This window comes from Scyliorhinus canicula, chromosome 5, assembly GCF_902713615.1.
Source record: "Scyliorhinus canicula chromosome 5, sScyCan1.1, whole genome shotgun sequence".
NCBI classification, from domain to species: Eukaryota; Metazoa; Chordata; class Chondrichthyes; order Carcharhiniformes; family Scyliorhinidae; genus Scyliorhinus; species Scyliorhinus canicula.
This window is the reverse complement of record NC_052150.1, coordinates 86,184,425-86,201,912: the sequence shown is the minus strand read 5'-3', so window position 1 is coordinate 86,201,912 and position 17,488 is coordinate 86,184,425. Positions and strand designations below refer to the sequence as shown.

The 17,488-nt window shown below is 49.3% G+C and overlaps 1 protein-coding gene across 6 annotated transcripts in view; it reads left to right on the top strand.

The window, feature by feature from the left end:
- LOC119966105 (leucine-rich repeat-containing protein 3B-like) overlaps positions 1-17,488 on the top strand; it is a 152,966-nt gene that overhangs the window by 132,125 nt on the left and 3,353 nt on the right. The window contains exon 1 of one of the 6 annotated variants that reach the window (XM_038797326.1): positions 17,462-17,478. The exons of the other annotated variants lie outside the window; for them this stretch is intronic. The gene's annotated coding sequence lies outside the window, so the exon portion shown is untranslated. Of the gene's footprint in view, positions 1-17,461; positions 17,479-17,488 lie in introns of those variants that run through there. 6 annotated transcript variants of the gene reach the window in all.

Below are 17,488 nucleotides of genomic sequence, written 5' to 3'. Positions count from 1 at the left end.
GTTTAATGGACATATGTCTTTAAGTCGAGCAGAGGAAGTGAGGAATTCAAAAGTTACAAAACAGAACATTGTGCTAGCCTTTAGACAGCAGAACTCAGGCTTGTCGGCACCCGAGAGATCGGTGGGACTCAGTGCGATGGGTTAGCTGGTGGCCAATGACTGGCCAAAAGACTGTGTGTTCTGCTCGGTAACAGGCAGTGATTGGATCCTGCCTGAGGGGCATGATTTTCAGAAAGACAGGGGAAGCAGTTGGAGTCCTAGACACTCAGAGAGGAAAGGAACTACTCTCTGTTCTCTCTATCTTTCTTTTGTTTTCTCCAGTAAATCTGTACAACTGCTGTATTTCTGAAACTGAGGGGACATGAATGAAGCTACAGTGAAAACCATTAGGCTGGGAATAGAACCCTTGAACTGAATGCCTGAATTGAGGATAGGTGTGCTAAAAACAACCATCTGAAACAAAGACTCTTATCTTTTTACTTTTATTATTATTTTTACATCCCCCTTCTGCCTTGTGTGTGTGTATAGAGGATGGGGCAAGTTTAAATGTGGGGGGGGGGGGGGTTAGGAATTGGATAATAGTTAACCTGTTGTGTTTGCTACATATTTAATTTTAGTTATTGTTATTAATAAAATCAATTGTGTTTAAATTTACGAACCTGGTGACTGTAGTTATTGCGCAGGCAAGGGCCAATGACTTTGGGTGTTTTTTCCAATAATTATTTATTCATATCAATTGGGTTGAGACTCCGGATCAAGTGGGGCTGGAATTGACCACGCACTAGCCCAGAGGGTAAGAAGAAGAATTAAACTATAAGGACCCTACTACAATGTCTAGGAAACCGGACAGGAACCCCAATTACTTTTCTTTTAAATTTGTAAAACCGTGAGGAAAGAATACTCTGCTCTAGGAGCTATTCCAATGCACAAATAGGGATATTGTATATTAAAACAAACTTCATTATTAACACAGCATTAAACTACCTTCAATAGCACAGAAATATAGCTTACAGTTACCAGTTAAACAATGCTTAACAATAAAATGAAACACTTTAATTCCTAATTGCTACCTCATTTATCTCCAATCAGGCAAAACCCATCACAGGTCAGAACCCACTTTTTAAAAAAGTTAGAAAACACAGGATACTTGCCAGACTGTGGATAAAGAATTCCTTTGAACGACTGCTTGGAGAGACAGAGAAATTCTGTCAGAAAACAGTGTGCAGATTCTTGTCTGTGTCAGCCTAGTGCTCAACCTGACAGCCTTTTGCGGAATCTGTTATTCAGTTCACAACTTCCAGAGAACTTACTGCAAAACTGACTGCCACAGACCTGGCCCCTCCCATTACTAATTCATCTTTATCACAATGTTTCTAATTGTCTACTCCCAGAAATCATAACAAACATCCATTAGGCGTCTCGTTTTAAACATAACCATGGGATGGAATAATGATGATCTCCCTTTTATGACATCATACTTGCACCTTCTGTAGCCACAGTGTCTGTTTTTCTTTTAAACCAGGATTTTAAAAATATATTACTGCAGCACCCTAACCCACCCTACCATTACTGCATCAGATACATATAATACAATATATATTCCAATTTCTTACATTCAGTACAACAGGTTGCACAGCCTGGGCTTGTATTCCCTTGAGTGTAGAAGATTAAGGAGTGATCTAATTGACGTGTTTCAAAAAAAATGAAAGGATTCAATTGAGTAGATTCAAACGCTGATTGAAACACCTGGCTCCTACAACAAAAACACCTGGAGAATGGTCACGTTCGTGGCCACGCATGAGCATGGCGATGACCTGCAGTGTTGTGCCATAAAACATGGCGCCGGCCGTGCGGTGAACCCACCTGCCAAATACTGCCCCCCTGGCCATCCCCTACCAGTTCCCCAGCCCTTGCTGAAGCCCACCCGGCCAGCAGCGTGACTCCTGGCCGACTGTGGCAGTGCAGGACACAGTCTGCAGCTGCCATACTGGGTTCCCGACCGCTGAGACCACAAGTGAACCGCGCTGTCGGGAACTCGACCCATCGGAGACGGTGAATTGCGGAGGCCCCAGAGAATATAAGGGCAGAGCTGCTAATTATATGCCAACGGTGCTTAAACGGCGCATTTATGCCATTTCTGCAGTGCCGGAGGATCCCGATTTGGCGACCAACAGACGCCTACCGCGATTTTGGAATCGGAAGTTATTCTCCACCCAATCGCTGTCCAAATACAAACTGAAAATGAGGAAAGATAAGGAAATTAAAATGGGGGCAGAGGTTATTATCTGAAATCGTTGAATTAAATGTTGAATCTGGAAGGCTACAAAGTGCCTAATTTTAAGGTGAAGTGCTGTTCTTCAAAATCAAGTCTCGTTTCATTGGAGAACTCCAGGAGTCGAAGGATAGAGGGGTCGCAGTGGAAGCTTGGTGGAGAAATTGACTTTGTTTATCTTCTTCTCAGGATTCACCATTTAGTGTTTATTTCTTCACCTTATTCTTCCTCTCACAATGTATCCACCCACCGTCTCACTGCAAAACATTCAACTGACATTCATCTGCACCATCTGCTAATCTGCCCAACGATCTTCTGAAGTTACTTGAGTGAACTATGTCCTCTATTTTTGTGTCATTGTCAAATTATAATACTGCCCCCTCTTCACCCAAATCCATATTATTGATCTAAATTGGATAAAGCAGTGATTCTAACCCTAACCCCTGAGGATACCACTATTAACATTACTTCATTCTGAAAAAAATCAGCAACCACTACTGCCGGTTTTATGTCCTTTAACTCTCCCCCTGTCCTACCTTTAATATGTGCCTCAACTTAATCAAGAAGCCTCCTGTGCGGCACATTATTAAATGCCTTTTGAAAAAGTACGATTCACATCCACTGCATTTCCTTTAAGGATACACTCTGTTGTTTCTTCGAAAAACTCTTTAATATGTCAGACGTGACTTGTTTTTTACAAATCCAAGCTCTCGTCCTTACTTGTTGTTCTTGTCTTTCGAAGGGAGTATTCACTTTCACCTTTTTAAAAAATAAATTTAGAGTACCTAATTCATTTTTTCCAATTAAGGGGCAATTTAGTGAGTGGCCAATTCACCTAGTCTGCACATCTTCGGGTTGTGGGGGCAAAACCCACGCAAACACGGGGAGAATGTGCAAACTCCACATGGACAGTGACCCAGAGCCAGGATTGAACCTGGGACCTCGGCGCCGTGAGGCAGCAGCACTAACCACTGCTCCACCGTGCTGCACCCCAGGACTTCTAAAAGCTGACTGACTGCTCATTTATAGACTGACAGGTTTATAGTTGTACGGCTTTATCTTTTTTGCAACCAGAATCGTGTTGTTTCTGAAAAAAAAGAGGAACCTTGCATGAAAGGTCTCATGGCATGCACCCTGGGAAGTTGATTTAGCTCAGTCAGCTAGACAGCTGGTTTGTGATGCAAAACAAAGCCAGCAGCGCGCATGCAATTCCCGTACCAGCTGACCCAAACAGGCACCGGAATGTGGCGACAAGGGGCTTTTCACAGTAACTTCATACTTGTGACAATGAAAGGTTATCATTATTATGCAGATGGTAAGATACACCAAGAAACAAAATGAAACTGGGCTGGGATTCTCCCCTACCCGGCGGGGCGGGGGGGTCCCGGCGTAGCGGAGTGGCGCCAACCACTCTGGCGTCGGGCCTCCCCAAATGTGCGGAATTCTCCGCACCTTTAGTGGCCCAGGCCCACGCCGGAGTGGTTTCCGTTCCGCCGGCTGGCGCCAACGGCTTTTGGTGCCTGTCGCCCAGCGTCGAGGCTGGCCGAAAGGCCTTCGCCGGTCCGCGCATGCGCCGGTGCGTCAGCGGCCGCAGACGTCACCACCGGCGCATGCGCGGTAGGGGGGTCTCTTCCGCCTCCGCAATAGTGGAGCCTGTGGCGGCGGCGGAAGAAAAAGAGTGCCCCCACGGCACTGGCCCGCCCGCCGATCGGTGGGCCCCGATCGCGGGCCAGGCCACCGTGGGGGCACCCCACCGGGGTCAGATCGCCCCGCGCCCCCCCCCCCCCCCAGAACCCTGCTCGCTCCACCAATCCCGCCGGCAACAGAGGTGCTCCAATTCCCGCCGGCTGGATAGGCCTGTGAGCCGCGGGACTTCGGCCCATCGCGGCCGGAGAATCGCCGCGGGGGGGGGGGGGGCACGCCAATCGGCAGGGCATGATTCCTGCTCCCGCCGATTCCTGGGTGGCGGAGAATTCCAGCCACGGCAGGGACGGGATTTACGCCGGCCTCGGGCGATTCCCCGACACTGTGGGGGGGGGAGGAAAATTCCGCCACTGGATAGGTAAATTGGAAGAAGAAATAGGTTGTTCTTTTCATTCTTTTTAAAAAATTTTGAATGCCCAATTCATTTTTTCCAATTAAGGGGCAATTTTAGCATGGCGAATCCACCTACCGTGCACATCTTTGGATTGTGGGGGCAAAACCCATGCAAACACAGGGAGAATGTGCAAACTCCACACGGACAGTGACCCAGAATCGAACCTGGGATCTCAGCGCCGTGAGGCAACAAGTCTAACCCACTGCGCCACTCTGCTGCCCTGTTCTTTTCGTTCTTGCCAAATGATTATATTTTTTGTTAATGCACGCTGAGTTAAAGAAAAACAATATTACTTTTACATTTAACCTATTCTGGCAATGTCAGTGATACATGCATTTTAGTGATTGCAGTACAAACAAATAAGCAATCCAAACCATTACATTTTTTAACTATTGTTGATGTTCGTTTAGTCATCGTATATTATGGGAAATTATGCGCAGATACCATTTTGTTTTTTAAGTGGGATGGGAGTGGAGTGTAGAATCCTCACTGCTGCTCTGCTGTAAATAAAGTTGTTCAATAATAGCTGATACAAAGCCTCAGGGAACTAAGGTGGGCCTGTTAAACTGCCTTACCGCAGCACTCAGCAGCCCTGATCAGCGTCCAGAGGTAGCAGGCCTCACTCCATCCTTCATCGGTACCTTCCTGTAAAGAAGATCCCGCTATTTGGGGTAATTATTCCTGAAGCAGGTACAGCAGATTAGATTTCCAAGCTCTGCGCACCCGACTCTGGAGAAAACATTCAGGCCATAATTCCTTGAAAGTGAAGCCAGATAAACCTAGAAAAAGCCCCAAAAGCATTTTGGGTTTAATAAATAAGGGATACAGTGAATGAGTAAAAGGACGACAATAAATTGGTGGGAAATAATGTTTAGGCCACAGTTACAATATTACATTTTGGTTCCTTACTTTGTAAAGCACAATAAAGTCAGAGAAACCATTCAACCTACATTCATCAGGATAATAGCAGGAATGTGAGACTATGGGCACGATTCTCTCAAAAAGTTCATTAGTGGTGGGTTTCTCATGGAGATTCCCGCCGGCTCTGTCGGCACGTTCTTCACCGCTATTCAATAACACTTACTCACTTTTTTGGGCCCTGGGAAGTTTCTCACCGGTTAAGGCCACACATCGAATTTTGTTTAGCACTGGGGAGCTGATCTCAGAGATCGGACTGCCATTTTGAAAGGGTGCCCCAATCTTCAAGTGAGCTTGTGAGTGCTCCATACCCCCACCCATGGCTAGTGTCAACCCCCCCCCCCCCCCCCTCCCCATCTGGGTACTACCCCACACCCCCCAAGCGAGAATACCCCGCCATGTGGTCCCTGGGGCTCCCCCCTCTTCAGGCCCCTCCCAAGCCCATTTACAGCACCTCCTCCCTTCCAGAACTCCCACCCATCACCCATCACCCCCCCCCCCCAATCTCCCAGAGACCCCTACTTATCTGCACACCCACAGCTCTACCCTTCAAAGTCCCCCCCCCCCCTCCTTTCATGGGCATGGCCCCCATTGACCCCTGACATTGCCACACTGACACCTGGGCACCCTTGCAATGACACCCTGGCACCTGGGCAGTGCTCCAGCCATTTGGCAGTGCCATCAGGACAGTGTCAAGGTGCCAGCTGGGCAGTGCCAAGGTGATGCTGTTCCAGGGGGAGGGCCAGGGGGCCATCTGCACTATCCCTGACCACTCAGGGGTTTCCGGTGGCTCGGGCGGCGTTTGCCTGGTCCACGTTTGCTGGGGAGGCCGGTGGATCCCATGATGCCAGTGGATGCCGGGTAAATTGGATTGGATTGGATTTGTATTTGTATTTGTTTATTATCATATGTACAGAGGTACAGTGAAAAGTATTTTTCTGTGAGAAGCTCAACAGATCATTTAGTACATGAAAAGAAATGAAAAATAAAATACATAAAAGGGCAATACAAGGTACACAATGTAAATACATAGACACCGGCATCGGTGAAGCATACAGGGTGTCGTGTTAATGAGGTCAGTCCATAAGAGGGTCATTTAGGAGTCTGGTAACAGTGGGGAAGAAGCAGTTTTGAATCTGTTTGTACGTGTTCTCAGACTTCTGTCTCTCCTGCCCGATGGAAGAATTTGAAAGAGTGAGTAACCCTGGTGGGAGGGTCTTTGATTATGCTGCCCGCTTTCCCCCGGCAGCGGGAGGTGTAGAGTCAATTGATGGGAGGCAGGTTTGTGTGATGGAGTGGGCGGTGTTCACGACTCTCTGAAGTTTCTTGCGGTCCTGGCCAAGCAGTTGCCATACCAGGCTGTGATGCAGCCCGATAGGATGCTTTCTATGGTGCATCTGTAAAAGTTAGTAAGAGTCAGTGCGGACATGCCGAATTTCCTTAGTTTCCTGAGGAAGTAAAGGCTCTGTTGTGCTTTATTGGTGGTAGCATTGACGTGGGTGGACCAGGACAGATTTTTGATAATGTCCACCCCTAGGAATTTGAAGCTGTTAACCATCTCCACCTCGGCTCCGTTGATGCAGACAGGGGTGTGTACAGAAATTTGCTTCCTGAAGTCAATGACCAGCTCTTTAGTTTTTCTGCCATTAAGGGATAGTTTGTTGTTGCTGCACCACTACACTAGGTTCTCTATCTCCCTCCTGTATTCTGACTCGTCGTTATTCAAGATCCGCCCACTATGGTCATGTCATCAGCAAACTTGTAGATGGAGTTGGAAACAAATTTTGCCTCCCAGTCGCATACAGGGAGTATAACAGGAGACCAGTTGCAAAGTTAGAAGCCAGGTCCTAGGTTTTGGAGCTTTGATATGAGCTTGGCTGGAATTATGGTGTTGAAGGCAGAGCTGAAGTCAATAAATCGGAGTCTGATGTAGGAGTCCTTGTTGTCGAGATGCTCTCGGGATGAGTGTAGGGCCAGGGAGATGGTTCTGCTGTGGTCCGGTTGCGACGGTATGCGAATTGCAGTGGATCTAGGCGTTCTGGGAGTATGGAATTGATGCACTTCATGACCAACCTCATGAAGCACCTCATTATGACTGATGTCAGGGCCATTGGACGGTAGTCATTGAGGCACGTTGGCTGATTCTTCTTTGGCACCGGTATGATGGTGGTCTTCTTGAAGCAGGGAGGGACCTCGGAGCGGAGTAGGGACAGGTTTAAGGTTTCTGCAAACACATCTGCCAGCTGGTCTGCGCAGGCTCTAAGTGCACGACCAGGGATCCCGTCCGGACCCGTCGCCTTCCGAGGGTTCACTTTCAGGAAGGCTGATCTGACTTCGGAAGCTGTGATGGTGGGTATGGGTGTGTTTTGGGCTGCTGGGACACTCGACAGCAGATCGTTGGTTTCCTGCTCGATCCGAGCATAGAATGCATTGAATTCATCGGGGAGGGGTACGCTGCTGCTGGAGATACTGGCTTCGGTGCGTGCCTTTTGGTCCCGCCCCTTCTGGGTGGGATTCAGATTCCGACGCCTCGCGGGACTTGGGTGAAACCCACAAGGCATGAAGACTTCCGCGAAGCCTGCGAAAGGGTTCTCCCGGCATTCACGTTCAAGTGAGAGCGCAATGCATCCGGTGGATCGCACCCAATATAAGTATTTTACAATACTGCAGAGATAGTCGTAGTTAAGATTAAAATTGACCTGATAGGAATGTCTAAGTAACAGATATTAGAATTGTATTACCATTTGATAGATGAATGATAGATACAACTAAGATAACATAGTGCCACATTCTGTTTGTGATGGAACACCGTAGGTTTTGTCAAAGATTAGCACCAATTTGCAACATTTAAAAATTAACTTCAATACCAGGGGCTGGTTTAGCTCACCAGGCTAAATCGCTGGCTTTTAAAGCAGACCAAGCAGGCCAGCAGCACGGTTCGTATTCCCGTACCAGCCTCCCCGGACAGGCGCCGGAATGTGGTGACTAGGGGCTTTTCACAGTAACTTCATTGAAGCCTACTCGTGACAATAAGCGATTTTCATTTTTCATTTTTCATTAAGATAACTCATTCGAAAACAGTTGAAAAAATCTAATAGAAAAAGAATGCACAACCCAAAATGCTAAAAAAAAAAGAGATGGATTGTTACCAAGGACTGGCAAAATACAAGACTCAAAAGACCATGGTAACAGTCGTAATGGCTGGTGTCCAAGCGTGTTATGACTGTTACCAGGGGCGGCTAAAAATGAAAGTGAATTCCTGTCCTATTTGTTTTCCCTCCTGGTCATCCTGTGGATAGCATTTCCATTCAGATGATTGCAATGGAACACAATTAAAGTTTCATTCGTTGCACATATTTTCTTTGGTATCCTGAACGTCACAAACATTTTGTTGATGAATGTTTTGTGTTCAAGCTGATGTTTCAGTTTGGAGGTATTTAAGAGATGTTGATACTAATTTTTAGAAACTCTGAGATAAAGAAAGCTTCTTGAAAGAGGAAACATAATGATTCCCACCTAATATCCAGAAAATGTTCATTTAATGTGATAAATGTATGTGAAGGTGAGTTTGATTGTACAATTCATATTGTGGGCAGGATCTGCGGTTGAAAAGCAGCGCCCGCACGGCACAGGACCGGTAGAGGCTCGCCATGCCTCGTAAGATCTAATGCGATCCTGCCCATTATGGGCGTCGGGATCACTTTCTGGCAAATCTGTATATTCATGTGAGTCTCACTCTAATATGCATTCCCAAGATCTAACCAAGGCGTTGGGGTCTAACTCTCTCACCTTGATTTGATTTTTTAAAATTTGATTTGATTTATTGTCACATGTACAGAAGTACAGTGAAAAGTATTTTTCTGCGGCCAAGGGAACGTACACAGTACGTACATAGTAGACAAAAAAGAATAACTGACAGAGGAGATTGACAAATGGTACATCAACAAACAGTGATTGGTTAAAGTCCGGATCAAGGGCCAACCAAACCAAATACATGAGCAAGAGCAGCACAGGGCGTCGTGAATAGTGTTCTTACAGGAAACAGATCAGTCCGAGGGGGGATCGTTGAGGAGTCCAGTAGCTGTGGGGAAGAAGCTGTTCCTATGTCTGGATGTGCGAGTCTTCAGACTTCTGTACCATCTGCTGATGGAAGAGTCTGGAAGAAGGCAAAGCCTGGGTGTGAGGGGTCTCTGACAATGCTGTCTACCTTCCTAAGGCAGCGGGAGGTGTAGACAGAATCATTGTGGGGGTAGCAAGCTTGTGTGATGCGTTGGGCTGAGTTCACCGCACTCTGCAGTTTCTTGCGATCTTGGACCGAGCAGTTGCCATAACCAGGCTGTGATGCAGCCGGATAGGAAGCTCTCTGTGACACATCTGGAGAAGTTTGTGAGAGTCGATGCAGACATGCCAAATTTCATTAGCTTCCGTAGAAGGTAGAGACGTTGTTGGGCTTTCTTGACTGTTGCACCAACATGAGTGGACCAGGACAGACTGTTGGTGATGGTGACCCCCAGGAACCTAACGGAGACCTCGGACGAACGCCATTTAGTGCTGGTTTCCACAAAGGGTTATGGCCTGGGTGCAGTAAGGTGGGATTAGAAAGGGAACCTGGGTGTCTTAAGGCTGGCATAGACAATATTGGCCAAATGACCTCCTTCTGTGCTGTGACTTCTCTATGATTTGTATGAAATGGGTACTAGATGGAATGGCACTTGTGGGGGCACCCAGGCGTTCGGAGGCCCCCAGTTGCATGTCCTCTGGACAGGGTGGTACCCTGGAACTGCTGCTGCTGCCTGAGCACCATGGCAGTGCCACTTGGGTGCCAGCCTGACACTGCCAAGGTGCCCAGATTGTACTTCCAGATGGCAGGAGCACTGCCAGCATGCCAGAACTGGCACTGCCAAGTTACCAAGCTGGCATATTTTGCATGGCGGTGATCGGGTTGGGGTTGCCATGTTGGGGGGGTGTCCCTGGGGAACCCTACAGTGAGGTGTGGCTTGGGGGGTTCATGATCGTGCAGGGGGCCCATGATCGGAACGCCAAAAATGGTGTCCCGATCTCTCGCTGCACTGAGTTCCAGCGAGCGAAGCTCCACAGTGCAGAAAACGGGACTAAGTGGGAACTCATCAGGGAGTTCCCCGCTGAGGCCCACCACCTACCCAGATGGGTGTTAGAAAACGGGGTGTTTCTCGGCGCTCTGACTCTGTATCAATTCTGGTAGATCGTGCCCTACCTATCCAAAGAGCATTCTATCAACATAGTGGGCTTTTAGAAGAATTGATTACATGTATGCTTATAAGGTTGGAAGACAAAACAGCAAGGGTTTAATGGAGGTTTCGAGACAACGTCATTTAATTGGGAGTCGGGGTGATAGTTGGGGACCCCACCACATTCCTATCTCTGCTCTAATTATGCCCATGGACTACCCACCCCACTACCAATTGAGGATCTTATGCAGACAATTAATGCCCACTTAATGGCCTCATCCCATTGCCACTGGTATTCACCCAACACCAGGTGAGGGACTTGCCATACAGGAAACCTGAAAAGCAAACCCTACCAGGGTTGCTTGCGGACTTCCAAGGGTGGGTGTGGTCCCTTGTTCAAATGCACTCAGTGCCGATTAGAAGGACGTGATATTGGGAAGGGTGAGGCCCATTGAGAGATTTGCCCCCCTCCCCACCCTATGATCCCCCTCGCGCCACCACTCACCTGTGTGTCTGGTCCCTTCTCAGTGACCCTGGGTCTCAGGTGAATGCAGTACCGACTGCAGCCGCTACCAGGAGCTTGTTGAGCATTGAAGAGCCGCCAGCCTCTGATTGGCCAGAAACTCCCAGAGGATTCTGGGGCCACAGGATCATTGATCCCAGGAAAGACCTGCTGCTTCCCAGTTAAGTGTCTGGTCAGCATTAAATGAGGTGGGCCATTAACCTGCAGGTGGGGCCCCCATCACCAACATTAAATTCTGTACCAAGTAATGAATGTTAGAGATCACGGGGCAGGGGGGAGGGGTGTGATTTTGTACATTTGCCGTCGAAAAAGTTTCCTGTTTTTCTATTTCCTGTCATTATGAGATGGTTGAAGAATTAAATACAGTTCTTGCCTATTTGTTTCGACAGGAGGTGGGGTCAGATTGGGCCGGGCCCGGGGGGGGGGGGGGGGTCATCGGGTCAGTCCAGACCTCAGGGGATGGGGGTCATGCCTGTGGATGGTTGAGTCTGATCAGGCTTCGGCAACAGAGGTGTCTGTCTTTTGGGGGGGTGGGGGGGGGGGGGGGGGTGCAGAGTCTGGCTTGGCCTGGGGTGGGGGAGGGGGGGGGGTGAAGCAGCAGATGTTAGAAAAGGGTGTGTGAAAATGCAGAGGTCAGTTCACCCTCATGCATGCTGTTGGAGCAGAGCCCCGTTATTCCTGTGGTGGGTAAAGGATGCCCCTCCTTGTCGGGAGGGGAGTACCGGATTAGTGTTGTGTGGGTGGGGGTGGGGGTGGGGGGGGGGTGGTGCTGGACCTCAGGATTGAGCCATCTGCTCAAATTTGCAACCCAATACCAGGGTTCCAACAGAATCTGTGAGTTAGGGCAGCACGGTAGCATAGTGGTTAACACAGTTGCTTCACAGCTCCAGGATCCCAGGTTCGATTCCCGGCTGGGTCACTGTCTGTGCGGAGTCTGCACATTTTCCCCGTGTCTGCGTGGGTTTCCTCCGGGTGTTCCGGTTTCCTCCCACAGTCCAAAGATGTGCGGGTTAGGTGGGTTGGCCACGCTAAATTGCCCTTAATGTCCAAAAAATGTTAAGTGGGGGTTACTGGGTTACGGGGGGAGGGTAGATATGTGGGCTTCAGTAGGGTGCTCTTTGTAAGGTCCAGTGCAGACTCGATGGGCCGAATGGCCTCCTTCTGCGCTGTAAATTCTATTCTATGATTTGCATGGTTAAGAAGAGAGATTCGCCCCTGGGGTCCCGCTCCCAACACCAGCAGAGACCAGTCCTGATTCTCCACTGGTGGGAGCACTTGGTCTCCAGAACAGAGAATCCAGGCCCACATCTCCATATCAAAATGTGCATTTAGCTTCAGACTGCTTTCCATTTTCACATTCATAAACCTACCACTCATTGTTTGCTAATCCAACTCCTTTTTTAATATCTTGCACATCTCAACTCTTTTTGTGGCTCACAGTATTTTATTGTACCACAGGTCCATTTTACTTTGCCCTCTGCTTTCTCAACTTTCTCCCCCTCTTTAAGAACAGAGGTGAACTTAAATTACAATCAGACAGCATCCTTTAATGGTTGCTGCTCCATACACTCCGGATTGTGCAGCTTCTGATATGGTTGTGTTTAATTTGAATGACTAGTCCTGTTTCACTCGGACTAGACTAATCCAATTCCATTTTTTTATACCATTTCTCAAAAGAGTGATCTTTGCCAGAAGTCATTGGAGACAGTGGACTTGATTCTTCGGCCTCGTTACGCTCTTGCTCAAGCAAAATGAGGGGGGTGAATAGCGGGAGGGCCCAAAAACGAGAACCGCGCCAAGCGCCTAACAGTTTGCGATGCAACTGATCTGCTCCCATAGGCGAAATGGAGATCTCGCCATAGAGTGGTGAGAAACCAGTTATCACCGCTTAAGCCCCATTTCCATACAATTAATGGGAGCCACCCCATATCCATTGGCCTCCCGTTGTTCAGCGGCCTCCCCAGCAAGTGGTCACTCTGGCGCATATTTTGAAAAAGGTGAACCTGGCAGAAGGGCTTCTGTGGGGATCCGAGGAGGGGAATAACCATCTTTGCTCACAGGAAAAGAGCCCGAGGCCACTGAGCTTGCCACCACAGTGCTCGGCGGGGGGGGGGGGGGGGTACCCTTGGCTGGGGAACCCTCCGCGGGGGTGGGCCGACATGGGAGGGTGGGGGGCGCACTGTGGTGGAAAACAGGAGGTAACCCCTCGGGGCACACCATGCCAATCCTTGGATCTTGTATACCCGTACCAGGGGCAACCCTTGTCCCTGCCCGTCTGCCCCACCGACCACCTATAACCCCCACAGACTGCTGAAGCCTCTGGCTGTGCAACTGAAGCCTATTGCGAATAAGGAATTGGCAATCGTGGTTAAGTGAGCACTTTACACAACTCAAGTGGATTCCCGTGGGTGGGGGGGTGGGGGGGGAGCATGTAGCATGTGGTTAGCATCCCAATCACACCTTGATGCCTGGACACTGTGCTTGAACAGGGCGGGAGACAACACCACACACACAGAAGCCAACATCCAAACACCCAGAGTATGGGACACAGCTCTGGGGACAGGCCCACAACTGGAGGGTGGGTGGGTGCCACGGGGCAAGGGAGATGCCTGGAGAGGTGGACCAAGGGTTTGGAGGTCAGCCCGCATTGCGGAAGAATGCCACAGAGGCATCATACAGGTTGTGCACTAAGGTGTTTATTGTATTTGACAGTTCCGCACTCTCCCGATAGTGCTGCCCCCTACCCCACCCCCAGCCCCCTCATCCCCAACCTACCCCCGCCCAACCCCCTCATCCGATGCCCTCAGTAATCCTCGATGTGCTTGGCCCTCCTTGCTCTACCACTACCTCCAGGTGTGTCCCCAGGACGCACATCAGAGGTGGAGGCAGCCAGCTGCTTATCTCTTCCCGTGACCTTCAATGCCCCTGCGGGCGTCTTCTGGGGGCTCTGAGGCTGGAGGACTCCGACTCACTTGTTGGCAGCTCATGCCACTCCATGGGACGGGTCCAGGTAGTCACTCAACATCTCTTCCCATTCGGTGCCCATAGGGCCCTGTGGTTCACCTTGGGATGGAGGGGCAGCTGGTTCAAGCCCCGAATCCCCCGGTATCATCTGGCTCTGCCAGCCCTGGTGATTTCCCCATGGTCTGCACCATCATGTCGACACCCTCGGCAATGCCCACCTGTGACTGGGACAAACTCCGCAACGCCTCGACCATGCCCATCTGAGAGCAAGTCATGTCCCAAATAATCTCATCAAGGTCGGCTTGGTACCGGGTGACATCCCCCAGTGAGTCGGACATTCTGCAGAGATCCTCAGAGCTATCAATCTGTCAATCCTTTCCGTGTCCGGGCCATTACCAACTACGTGATGACTTGGACACCTTCACTAATGGTGCCAACGTTGTGCACCAGGCTCTCGACTGCGGTCGCCATCCTAGCAGTGTTGGCCTCAGTGCCACTCATTGCCAGTGACATCACCTGCGCATGTTACATCTGGGACTCCTCCAAGCGGCTATGGACCTGCTGGAGTGTCGCTCACATCTCCCTCTGAATGTCCCGGGTGCTGCCTAACGTCTTCATCAGCTCCGAGTAATCCTGTTCCATAGGCTCAGCATCAGGCTGGGACCCAGCTGGGTCCTGGGATCCAGCAGCCCTCCGACTGCTGTCTCGCTTAGGGGTTCCTGCCTCCTCCTGATGTACTGATCATCAGCTGTGTGGTGCTCATCAGATTGTGCCCCAGAAGCCTGACCGCTAACGTTTCCCCCGATGTGTGTGTATCTGCGCTGGTGAAGGGTGGGGATGATAGATGCGCTGCGATTATCATGATGGCATCCTCGGAACTCGCCTCTGAGGTGGTCTCATGGGAGGGTAGCACCCAGGATGGGCCAGTGCCGTTGGCTGGGCGACCAGGGGGAGAATGGACATCTGGTGAGTGAGATGGATGGGTCAGTCAGTGAGGGAATAACAACTCACGTTTGACAGGTCCTTATAACATAATGATCTTTATTATCACAAGTAGGCTTACATTAACACTGCAATGAAATTATTGGGAAAAGCCCCTAGTTGCCACATTCCGGCGCCTGTTCGGGTACACAGAGGGAGTGTTCAGAATCTCCAATTCACCTAACAGCACGTCATTCGGGACTTGTGGGAGGAAACTGGAGCACCCGGAGGAAACCCCAAATGCGGGGAGAATGTGCAGACTCCACACAGACCGTGACTCAAGCCAAGAATCGAACCTGGGACCCTGGCGCTGTTGAGCCATGGTGCTAACCATTATGCTACCGTGCTGCCTCCGGTGCAGCCCGTTGGTTCCTCACCTCTGGGGCATCTGCGTGCCTCCGCATTGGTGACCGCTCTGCCTTCGGCCACACCAGTCACCTCCAGGGCATGCTGCTCAAAGGAGTGAGGATTCTTATGTACAGTACGCCAGCTCCAGTCCGGACCCTCTCCCGGCGATTCTGGGAGAGTTTTTCCTGAGGAGACACAGAGAGGGAATCATCAGCCACACGCATGGTTCACAGTGGTGGAAGGTGGGGGTGTGGAGGGGTGGGGGTGTGAAGGAAGAGTTGGGGGGTTGAAGGGGCAACGGATGGAGGAAGGGTTGGGGGATTGACGCTCCCATGGGGGCGGGGCTATGGTGTCTAATCACTCGTGCTGCCCGGTTTAGGTCATTGACCTTCCTGCACTGAAGGCCAGTCCTCCTGGTCACACATATCGTGCCAGGCCGCACTGGCTGCCCTATAGCTAACCTTCCGGGAGTTTCGGGGACCATGTCTACCAGCCTCCAAGGTCAGCTTCTTCGTATCTTGGGTCCGGTCTCCTCGCCATTGTTGCGAGCTGGCTGAACTAATGCAACTTAAGTGCTGCTCAACTCTGTTAGGGGGGGGGGGGGGTGCTGGCGAGCCTTCATTTACGGCGTGAAGCCTTGTTAAGTGGACCAATTAACTTTGAATCGTGTTTCCGCTTGCTATCACACTTAGAAATCTTTCCAGAGAATCGCGCCCTGAAAACCCATTTTGATAATATCCAATAATGTGCATTTTGTCACACCTTTTTAGCACTACAATATTTCTCAACATGCTTTACAGGCAGAAATTACCAGCAAGTATGGTTTAGAAGAACAAAGGGAGGCAAGCAAAGGAATGGCTGAAGGTTAAGATTTGAGGAGGCTTTCAAAGTTGGTGGCATACGGAGAAAAACAAAAGAGTTTAGAAAGAAAATTTCAGAGCTGCAGGGTGTGCACTGAATGGCAAAGAAGAGGTGGGGAGTTGGATGGACAATAAACTCGAGTCAGTAGCAGACTCCGCAGACTGGGAGAGAGGGCTCCAAGAGCTTGCAGAGAAAGGTAAAATTGGGCCATTGGAAACCTTGCAACAAAGGATCTTTGATGGGCAACTCCCCCCCAAAAAAGTCTGCAAATCTGAGTTATGTTGGAGGCTTTGGAAGATTTCGACTTACTTACTGGAAATGTTAGGCAGATTAAACATCATCTAACATCTGGGTAACTACTGAACTGAACTCCCAATCACTCACACTGACTCCCCAAATCCCCCCCTTGACCCTCCCAACCCAACTCCCTGATTCAACATGACTAGCCCTCACCACACAATTCTCTCACCAATCCTCCAACTCCCCGCTTGACTTTCTGCTTACCAGACCTGACCCAAACTCATCAACCATCCCACCTATCACCTGATCCAGCTGCCACCCTTTATCCTGACACTTCCGTTATCCATTTACCTCACTTACCCTACCCTCTTACTCATCTCGCACCTCTAACCCACTTCCTCATTCACCCTACTCCCTTACCCATGCTACCCACTTGTTTCACCCATTCTAGCTCCTTATCCACCCTACCCATCTTAACCACTCCCCTTACCCAGCCTACCCCTTACCCACTTATCTCACCCACCCTACTACCTTACCCACCCACCTCACCTACCCGAGCCCCTTACCCACTTACCTTATCCTTAATCCATACCCTTACACACATACCTTTTATTAGTCACTTTTCAAAGAAGATTTGGTCATTTAAACTCTTTACTTACCAGAATATGACAGCTAGTGCAGTAAAAAGAGAGCATGGTTTCTGAATGGAGCCTCTGCGCTGCACCCTCCCTTGCAAATATAAAAACGATAAAGAAGATTTTAAAATAATGTTTTAATAAAATGGAGCATTTGGAGGAAAAAAAACAGATGGAACCTGAAAATACATAGCAAAACTGGCAAGAATCCTGATGTAGCAACACTTCTGTTGAAAATTAAGTCCAGTCAGATTTTTTCACAGCAGAGTTGTTTTTCTCATTTACAGCAGTAAATATATCACAAAATTGCAATTGGAACAAACATATGCAGAATGCACTGAATAGGAGACAAGGAATTGATGTTTCCTCTCGGTGTAACATGACAATGTGGCTTTCGTTATGTCTCAGCAGAAGACAGGAACAATGACTAAGTTCGTTAAA